The sequence below is a fragment of the Triticum aestivum genome, chromosome 5B, assembly GCF_018294505.1.
Source record: "Triticum aestivum cultivar Chinese Spring chromosome 5B, IWGSC CS RefSeq v2.1, whole genome shotgun sequence".
Classification (NCBI taxonomy): domain Eukaryota; kingdom Viridiplantae; phylum Streptophyta; class Magnoliopsida; order Poales; family Poaceae; genus Triticum; species Triticum aestivum.
Window position 1 is genome coordinate 33,068,141 of NC_057807.1, and position 11,249 is coordinate 33,079,389.

General features: G+C 44.3%; 1 pseudogene; it reads left to right on the forward strand.

The window, feature by feature from the left end:
- The first annotated feature begins 7,468 nt into the window (after window positions 1-7,468).
- LOC123115528 (cytochrome P450 71C3-like) lies at window positions 7,469-10,789 on the forward strand (annotated as a pseudogene).
- Window positions 10,790-11,249: the final 460 nt, after the last annotated feature.

An 11,249-nucleotide genomic window follows, 5' to 3' on the forward strand; every position in this document is an offset into this window, starting at 1 on the left:
CCATAGATAAGCACATGCAAGACATACATAAAGTGTTCTCAAATTCTTAAAGACTCAATCCGATAAGATAACTTCAAAGGAAAAACTCAATCCATTACAAGAAGGTAGAGGGGGAACATCATAAGATCCAACTATAGTAACAAAGCTCGCGGTACATCAAGATCGTGCCAAATTAAGAACACAAGAGAGAGAGAGAGAGAGAGAGAGAGAGAGAGATCAAACACATAGCTACTGGTACATACCCTCAGCCCCGAGGGTGAATTACTTCCTCCTCGTCATGGAGAGCGTCGGGATGATGAAGATGGCCACCGGTGATGGATCCCCCCTCCGGCAGGGTGTCGGAACAGGGTCCCAAGAGGTTTTTCATGGCTACAGACGCTTGCGGTGGTGGAACTCCCCATCTAGGTTTCTTTTCGGGGGTTTATAGGAATTTTTGGCGTCGGTTTCACGTCATGGGGGTCCATGAGTCAACGACGAGGGTGGAGCACCCTCCCGGGGGGTAGGGTGTGCCCTCCACCCTCTTGGTTGGCTCGGGACTCTTCTGGCCCAACTCTTTTCCTTCGGGGGCTTCTTCTGGTCCATAAAAAATCACCGTAATTTTCAGCTCGTTTGGACTCCGTTTGATATTCCTTTTCTGCAAAACTCAAAAATAAGGAAAAAATAGAAACTGGCACTGGGCTCTAGGTTAATAGGTTAGTTCCAAAAATCATATAAAATAGCATATAAATGCATATAATTTAAGATAGATAATATAATAGCACGGAACAATCAAAATTATAGATACGTTGGAGACGTATCAGCACTAATCACCATCTAAGAAAAGAAAGAAAACAACTCCAAAAAATACTGAATATAGAAAAACAACAACAAATCTGACATACAATACGATCAAAAAAATGTCAAATCTACACAGAATATAACAGAGCAGCAGGAAAATAGGAACAAAATTAAGATAGAACAATCGCATGAACCCCCCGGAAATGCACGCTAACCGACTCTACAAACAAAGACAACACCAAAAATAAGAATCTCTGCAGTAAGACACCACTTTGTAGGCGACCCAACAAAAAAAGGATATAGCATCGCATCCAAAAAATTCACTACGTTTAGAATAAAACATATCATAGCCGCACGCTGGAACCGGCAACATGGAACCACATAGGAAAAATAATAGGGGCACAAGGAGCCAAAAGAAATAACGACCAGGGCGACACAGAAAAAAACAACGATGTCTAAAACAGTTAAGAAGGACCAGATGTACAACCCCAAATCATAAATGCTCGGGCTTAGCATACAGAAGCAAGCACAGATAAGTTCTCACGCTACAAAGTCATCCTTTTATCAAGCCCAACCAAATAAATTCCATCATCAAAACCCAAGTAGTCTCTACATTTAATATACATCACAAGTTAACCATTCGTGCACCACCATTGACTCCTTAAACAATAGCAAAGATCATTGTAGTTATAAGCAAAAAAGTGCAAAAACATCCAAAATGAATAATGATGCATGATGTATGACATCTAGGTGGCTTAGGTACCTTCTCTTTATTGTGGACTTGTCAGGTCGACTCCAGGGAGTCGGCGCGGCTGGATGAAGCATTAAGACGGACAACACAATAAACGATTTGGTAGGCTGCGAGGCCTTGCATTTTTTTCTCGCATTCACCTTGGTCTTATCCTTTTGTCCTCATGGGTTGTCGGCGCGTTCCTTGGCCGTCATCTACTCCGCCGACTCCATGCGTTGGGTGGGTAAACAGATGTCAGTTGAAACCGACTCTAAGGAGTCGGCGATGGGTAAGTCGTGTCGTCAAAACAAGGCTCAGGGTTGAAAACATTGTCAGGGCTAAAAGAAGAAAGCACAACCTGACGAACACGTGAAGGAATACCATAACAGAAGGACAGACTAATACGATACAACGTGACACACGACTATAGAACACACGCGATTCAAAAGAAAAAAAAACAATCTTGTCACTCACAGATCTACTTAGCACATCAGACCCAACAAAAGGACATGAACACTAATAACAGCCTACATAGCCTAATGCACATAAAAATAAAGCTAATCAACAACACCACTACTGAACGACCAGCCCATCATCACAGCCAAAACCGTGTAATCAATCAAACCTATAGTAACACCCGAAACAACCCTATTGTACGGGAGAAGACGATCTAAAATATTAAGTCAGCAGCAAATAAAGATACTCACAGACGGCTCAGGTGATCGACGCCAACACGCTTTCACAGCCGGGTGAAAAATGAATCGAATGCAAGAAATGCAAGAAAACATATAAAGATCAATACAATGAACAACAATAGAAAGCACACGAAAATTGAACCGGACAAATTACAAACACAGCGAGGATACAAAAGAGAAGATTCAAAGCACAAAACAATTTAAAGCCAAGAACGATAAAGAACAAAAAAATACAGGCTCATCAAACAAAAAATACCAAGAGCATACACATCCACAAAAAACAAATAACCCATAAATGGAAAAAAAAGAGGAACATGTAAGAAACATACGCACGAGGAATCACCAGACAATTGAAAATCAAATTGACGGAAAAAAATACATGTATACACGAAAGTCAAACACATTGCAAAAAGAGGAGTACCTTAAATGCCAACAATTAACAACATATAAAAACATGAAAAATAAACAGAATCAAACAAACTAGGAACAAAGTAAAAGAACGACAAGTAAATAGAAAAGGAACACAAAAAACAACATGAGAGTAAGCACATGGAAAAAACCATTAAAAACCAAAAATAAGTCAAACAATAGCACGCTGAAAATGGAAACGAAAACGACAAACAAACAAATCGAACAGAACAGCAGCAAACCGGAAAGCACAGGGAAGAACAAACAAAAGAACCCAAACACAACCCAACCCGGAGCTAACCGGCCGACGGAGCAAGAGCAGCGAGGAAGAAATAACAGGGGGCAAAGCTCGAGAAAACACGGTGGAGCAAGAACAAAGGGGAAGAAGAAAAGAAGGGAAATGAGAGCTGCAATAACCATCTGATCCAGAACTGCCCGTTCCCCCAGCACAGTGTACACGGCAACCCCATTAATTCAGTAACCACTTGGAACCAATGGTGAGCCGTCAGCAACACCAAAATCGGGCCCAAATTCATTCTGACTACCAGCATAGTGCAACGTACCCACTACCGCCTTAATGAACCAATGGCGAGCCGCCAGCAACAACGAAATCGTGCCTTCTGACGACCGGCACATATACCTACCGACGAATGGAGAGAGGCCAGCTCGAACAGAGAAATCAGGCCCGAATTCTCCCTGGCATCACGAACAGTGCAACCTACCCGACGATCGTGCGAAATACCCGGCTTGCCCTGACATACTGTAGAAAATACGCAGCAGCGATCCATCGAAGGGAAACATCGGCAACGCACCGTCCCGAGCAACCGACATGCGGGCCACATAAGGGACGGGGCCCATCGTCAGCGAGAGAGGGGAGGAAGAAAGGACATATGAAGAAAGGTCTCCCATAGGGGCACGCAACGCATTCCATAATACCCACTACGGTAAATGAACAAAATCGACCAATCGGAGGAACGCGGTGCGAATCTGCACCGCCCTGAACAGTCCGCCACACTGATTAAACACGAACCGTGTGGCTGACGGGCGGGCCCTCGGGCTACAAGGACGATCCACGTAGGATGTCAGCGAGAGTGGGTGCAATAAGGCTTAGCGTCTTTGTGAATCCCTGTTCATTCCGACCCAGGAGCGGGCAGCGATTGGACGGAGCGGGGAGAATTGGACGGCCAGAAAGTCCAAATCGCTGAGGAGCCTCAAGGGGTCTCACCGTTTATATCTTTAGATTTTCGTTCATGTATAGAATCGGATTTTTCTTTGTTGTGCCCATCGGTGAAGTTCGCCACAGGGCCTTCGAAATCCTAGAGTCGTCCCTGCAAGGACGCTGGCGTGAAACGTTGTCGGCGGAAGGAGTACGTTGTTTCCACTATGCGTCAAGGTTCCAGTAGTCGGCGGATAGCTTGATTTTGACATGACCGTGCAGGCGGGACTCAACAGGAGCGAGATGGGTATCGCTAGCTAGAGGGTTCACTCTGGAAAGGGCAATTTTTGATGAATACGAGTGGTGGGTCCAGGTGATAGAGAAATCGAATTTTGCCACTGCTGATCGGGACGGACGGTTAGCTGCGCAGCTGACCTGATGGATCGAAGCGGGTGTACACGGGTGTGAGCTGCTCCTGAACGCTGGCTACTCCAGGACGAATCACAGCAAGAAACCTTGGGCCGCCGCGTGCGTACTCCTGCTGGCTGGAAAAAATGACTAGTGTACAGAACCAAACAGTATACAGAAAATAGGTATTCTAATTCTTCCGACGTTACAGAATACAAACATCGATATTACCCTCGTTAAATTTTAATAAAATCTTGAAATGGGTACATTGGTCGTTGCGCGCATTGGTCGTTCTACGTGCTAATCCAAATTACCAACTGTTTTCTTCGACCGTGGTCCAAACATCTTCAATCATGGCCCGGTACTCTGGAGAATAGGCCAAATATTTTTCAAATCGGAAAATGTGGGAATACAGCACGCCCCAAGAGGCTTCGTCCGTGGTCGCATGTATTCCGCAGGAGAGAGTGGTTTTTTTCGGGTAAAATAAGATTATATTCAAGTAGACAGGGTTGACAAGTGCAACTTTTTACAAGGTAGACTACATGCCGCCACGCAGACGCACGCACATACACATACGACCACCCCAAGCAGGCAAGCAGTTATATACTTACAACAAAAACAAAATATGGGGGTACAGAGGAGGTAGCTACGTAAACGGGGAAGGAGCAGCGATCCCTGGCGACACACATGTCGAAACAGAGCAAACATCGGGCACCTGAAGAGCGGCGTCCTCCTGGAGCTGACACGCCTCGGCCATCGTCCTGTTTTTTGATAAAGGGAGCTTTTATTACTTATAAGAGTAAGTATTACACCCATCACTCGGTCATCGTCCTGATCTCCAAAGCTGAGAACGGGCGATCTTGTCGATGACGTGCAGGGCGCCGGAGACCAGGTTGACGTGCGCGTCGGATTGAGCCAATCAGCGGACGTTCTGGATCGCGTCGGACATGCATGGTGACCATGCATGTGAGCGCGCGTATCTCGTGTTGTTTGGCACTGCATTATTTGGGGTCAGTGCGTGGGTGTTATCATGTGATGTAACTGCACACGTACTGACCATGTGAGGCTACTGTTCCACCTCTGTGCAGGGGTTGGCTGTAATGTTACGGATAATCTCAATATGGCTTATGCTCAACTCACAATAATAAGGTACACGTGGTTAGCGCCAGACACAAATCTTATATACTTAAGAGAGCGATCTCACTACATTTCTTTTATCTCAACAGATTGCTATGTCACCTCAACTTGCACTCATGCATATAAAAAGGGCCACATCAACATGCTACCATGCAAATAAAAAAAATCCACCACAACATGCAACCATGCATGTGAAAACTGCTCCCTCCGTTGCACAATGTAGTGCGTCCACGTTTTTTAAGATCTGAGTTTGACCGTAAATTTAGCCTACGAGACTGACTGCGGCGGGGCGGGAGCAAAAATTATACCACTGAATTTGCTATTTCGATATGAATTCAGTGGTATAACTTTTGCTCCCGCCGCAGTCGATCTTGTTGGTTAAATTTCTGGTCAAACCTAGATCTCAGAAAGCGGGGGCGCACTATGTTGTGAAATGGAGGGAGCATTACACTACTTATAATCCATGAATGTTTTACATATATACTCCGTCCGCCGGTGAAAAGTGTACATATATAAATTTCAGGACAAGTTATAAAGTGGAGTAAAAATGCAGTTGAAAGGTGCAAGCCACCATCTCTCTCCTCTTTAATTGCTCAAACCCCAATGAGCTAAGTGCAGGTAGAAATTAAGGAGACCATGCGTAGAATGTTATGAGTTTTGATTACCGTGTGATAAGAGAAAAATATATTTTTTTACTTTAAAGTGCATTGGGAAGATAGAAGTACACACTTTTGTGGACAAATTTTAAAGTCAAATGTACACTCTTCACCGGACGAAGGGAGTATGCAACAATCGGATAGTGACTTCCGAACTTCATCAAAATATATAGCAAGCAATTCCCACAACAAATGTTGGGTATTATCTATAGTATCCTAAATCATGGGCATGTCTCCGGGACGCCAGATCTAAATTTCAATCATTAAAAATATTAAAGAATTATGCACCAAGTGGAACACTCCAAAGATGGTACCGATTAGAAAGCGGAGAAGCAATCAATTAATTAACATGGTGAATATAAAATTTTCTATAGGTCATTCACAATTCAGGGTTTCTTTGATTCGTGTGATTCTCAAAATGGGGGAATGGAGTGGCATGTTGTCTTACATCCTGCATGATTATAAAATTATAGGAATTTGAATGTAAGTGTGTTTGGTAGCATAGGAAAAACAAAGAGTGAATGGAAATTTTCCTCTAAAGTGCTGTACAAATGAATCCTATGGAAAAATTCTTAAAGATTCACATCCTACGAATCAAACAACCACCCTGCGAAAATTTCCTAACCATCCAAAACCTCTGGAATTCCTTTCAACCAAAGGAGTCCTGATGTGAAGTTGTTGTGACCCCGTTCATTGGTGTGAGTTGCATATATATCCAAATAATACCGAGAAACATGAGAAACACGCAGAGAGAATTTTTTTTCTTACTAAATAACACAGTACGGAAGTACACACACAGAGAGAGAGAGACACACACACGCACACACTCCTAGAAACGGAAGCACGTACACACCCCAATGAGACCGAGACGGCAGATTTTGAGATTGATGAAGTCAGTACAGTCGGCTCGCTATGAGCACAATGCTTACAAATGAAAGAATAAAGTTTTAAAATTTGGAATAAATCCATAAAAGAGCAAGCATCCATGCCAAGTTTAGAATATGAACACGCAAGTTCCATCACAAAGAACCTGACCAATCAGATGAACAAGTTTCACCATAAGAAAGCTGACAACCTCGGCTACGGTCAGTTCGTGGAGAGTATTTACATTCGTAAGTGATACCTAATCCATAAGAGATATTGTATTATACTACCTTAGTCCCAAAATGTATGACGTTTTCGCGGTTCAGTTGAACTGGAAAAAACATGGGAGTACGATTTATTGGGACTGAACCGAGGCTTCGCAATTTATACACGGAAAAGAATGGAAGTGCGAATAAGTTTTTTTTTCTAGACAAGTTGTGTGGCTGGAGTGAATACATGTTACGGCCGTTGTAAGCCACGCCTCGCTCAGCCGGCCTGTCACAAAAACTGCACCACCAGTGACATTCTGATTCCTGTAGACATAATTGATGAAGAGCTTAAGGCCGTGCATGTTTATATAGAGATATGCATGTAGGAACCCAACCCAGCCCAGCCCAGCCATTTTAGGCACCTGCTCACTTGTCTGGACGACATGGCTTTTGAAGGAGCGTACCATTACCTGCAGCTCGCCGTCGGCCATGCCATATCCTCGCCGGCGGCAATGCTCCTCATCGTCGTACCCTTACTGCTGTTACTGCTAGCATCCGTAAGAACCACGGCATCCACAAGAAAGCTCCGGCTCCCGCCTTCGCCTCCGGGCAGCCTTCCCATCATCGGCCACCTCCACCACATCGGCGCCCAGACCCACATCTCCCTCCAGCACCTGGTCGACAAGTATGGCCACAACGGCCTCCTCTTCCCCCGCACGGGGGCGGTGCCCACCGTCATCGTCTCCTCGCCCAGCGCCGCCGAGGCCGTCATGCGAACCCACGGCCACATCCTCGCGTCGCGCCCATGGTCCATGGCCTCGCACATCCTGCGCTACAACACCACCGACGTCGCCTTCTCGCCCCTGGGCGAGTACTGGCAGCAAACCAGGAAGCGCGTCAACACGCACCTGCTCAGCGCCAAGAAGGTGCACTCCTTCGCAAATGGCCGTCAAGAAGAGGTACGCAACTACACTTACCTACTTAGCGGTCGACCTTCAGCCGTACGATCCTGATTGATGTTAGAGCATCTCTAGTAGATCCCGTAAAAGTCCATACCATAAAAGAGCTTTAGAGTACTTTCAGTGAGATTTCAATAAAATCGACTGGATTTCAGTTCGGTCAAAATATTTCGGCAACTTCAGTAGAACATATGAATTTTTCTTGAGACTGGATTTTCAACTCTCCTCGGGTGTACTACACACGAGTAAGCATTTTTTTTTTTGAAAAAACTGTGTCAAACCAAATCAAAAAAATCTGAAATTTTACGACATTAAACTTTATCATATGTTCGAGGTTCTTGCAAAATTTCATCCAAAACTAACGGTGGAGAAACTCTCACCAAAAAGAACAAAATCGCTGTGAGCAGTGATTTTGTTCTTTTTGGTGAGAGCTCCCCAGATGTTAGTTTTGTCATCCACTGGTGGGTTTGGAAAGAGCGTAATTCTAGGATCTTTGATCATACGGCCAGTAGTGTGGAGCGAGTGCTTGATCTTATTAGAGAAGAGATGGGTACCTGGCGTGCTGCAGGATGTATCACTGACTTAGCAGCGTGACATTTCGCTCGATGTGTGCCTCTGCTGATCCGGCTTGCTGGCCTGCTCAGTTCTAGTCCGCCTAGACTGTCCACCAGTTTGTAACACACACACTCTGTTTCTTCTTTCTAATAAAATTTGGCCAACGGCCCTTCGATACAGATGTTAGTTTTGGACGAAATTTTGCTAGAACCATAAACATATGATAAGGTTTGATGTCACAAAGTTTTAGATTTTTTCGACCTTGTTTGATACTGGTTTTTTAGTTTTTTGCTAAGTCGGGTGTAGTACACCCGAGAGTAGCCACACCTTTCCGATTTTACAAATATTTTCCTATATATTTTAGAAAAGTTTAAAATATTTGGTTTAGCTCGAGAGTGAATATTTCGGCGCTTTGGGTAAATGCAAACGAGATCACTAATATTCATTGAATTTCGGTGATTTTGATTGTTGCTGACATTTTTCTAAAACTGAGAGTGAGAACCTCCACTCATTTGGATGGCTGGCTGGCTTTTAACGTAATATACTAGTGCAGGTGTGCCTCGTCGTCAACAAGATCCGTGAGGCGGCCACCAACGCTCCATCCACATCAGTGGACATGAGCGAATTCCTGGCCGCCTACAACCAATGATGTCGTAAGTCGCTCGGTGCTGGGAGCGACCCACCGGAAGAAAGGCTGCAACACGCTCTTCAGAGAGATGACCGAGACTAACGTCGACCTTCTCGTGGGATTCAACCTTGAGAACTTCATCCCTAGGTGGCCACTGACGGAGGTCCTCTTCAGGCTGGTCTTCTGGAAGGTTCAGCGACACCTCAACAAGTGGGACGCCTTGCTGGAAGAGGTCATAAAGGAGCACATAGACTTGAAGCAAGATAATTCTGCCGACTTCATCCATGTTTTCCTCTCTCTACAGCAAGAGTACGGTCTCACAGATGATAATGTCAAGTCCCTCTTGATGGTGCGTGCTTGTTTCTTTTTTACTTTATTTATTTCACTTGTAGTTTTTCCATTGCAAATTCATGGTTGATTTTAAAGTTATATACAAAGTTTTTCCATTGCAAAATTTACATACAGTTTTTCCATTGCAAATTCATAGTTGATTTAAAAGTGTTATATATAGCCCATAAAAATCCATATATAGTTTCCATGTTTTTGCATATATATAGCTAGGTATTACTTACTAGTACACAACACATATATACATGGCAGTAGATATATATATACTAATTAAAATTTGACCCTTTGTTCGGTCTTACCAGAACATATTTGAGGCAGCCATAGAAACATCGTATCTGGTGCTGGAATACGCCATGGCCGAGCTTATCAACAACAGACATGTTATGAAGAAACTACAAACCAAGGTAAGGACGTTTGCATCCTCCAAGGGCAAAAAGTTGGACATGATCACGGAGGAGGACCTCAGCAGCCTGCCCTATCTAAAGGCAACCATGAAAGAGGCCCTGCACTTGCACCCACCAGGGCCTTTGCTCCTCCCGCACTATTCCACCGCTGATTGCAACATCGACGGATACGACATACCCGCCAAAACACGTATCCTTGTGAACGGTTGGGCCATCGGGAGAGATCCAAAAGCTTGGGAGAGACCGGAGGAGTTCATGCCCGAGAGGTTCCTACAAGATGGTCAGGAGAAATCTAGCAACCTGGGCGAAGATTTTAAGTATCTTCCATTTGGATCCGGACGCAGGATTTGCCCCGGGGCAAATTTCGCACTCGCGACAATGGAGATCATGCTAGTAAATCTCATGTACCATTTTGACTGGGAGGTTCCCAATGAGAAAGAGGGTACTGGTGGAAAGGTTAGTATGGCTGAGACATTTGGGCTGATGCTTCGCCGAAATGAGAAACTCTACCTTGTTCCAAGGATTGTCTAATAACTAGTAGTGCCCCCGATCCCAAGTGTAAGCCTATTTAGACTTGTACGCAATAATTAAGGTGAGGGCTAAAATAAGCATGTTGTCCATCTATTGTTGCTGTCGACCGAGAAGATGGATGAGAAATTTAATGCACTGGTTATAGTGCAGTTATGTTGTAGTAGTCATGAAAAATAATCCATTTGAGTTGTGATGGACTTATATTATGTGCTTTTGAGGCAAGGCCATATGGATTTGTCTTTTTGTACTCAAAATTTTCCTTTTCATATAAGTGAATGCATTGTTGTTATGAGATTAGTTGTGAAAGCATAGCCGTGTTGGATCTTCCTGACATCAGAAGTTCAGAACTATTCGTTCAACTGGAGCAGATTGGTTCGGCCAGCTAATCTCTGAAATTGATGATACAAAGCGACTTAGAGTGATGATGTTGTTTTGGAGGCTGTGGCATGTAACGAACGAATTGGTACACTCTAAGCCAGATCCCCCCATCAAGGTATCTGTCAGGTTTGTTTGCAGCTACATTGATACACTTTTTTCACTTGTTGTGGTTCCAAAGTACGACCCAGTTAATTAAAGGAAATGCACCGATTTCAACCATCTTCCTTCATGTTAATCCCGCATGCGGTGTAGGAGGGGCTAACACCTGTGTGATCCCACGGTCTCGGCCTGTTTTAGGATGGGTTAATTTAAATTTCAATCGGTCATTTCTAAATGGTGTTGCTGGTGCTGGTATAGTTCTTCGTGACCATGAAGGCGCCGACGTACGTTGTTGCGAGCGAGCACG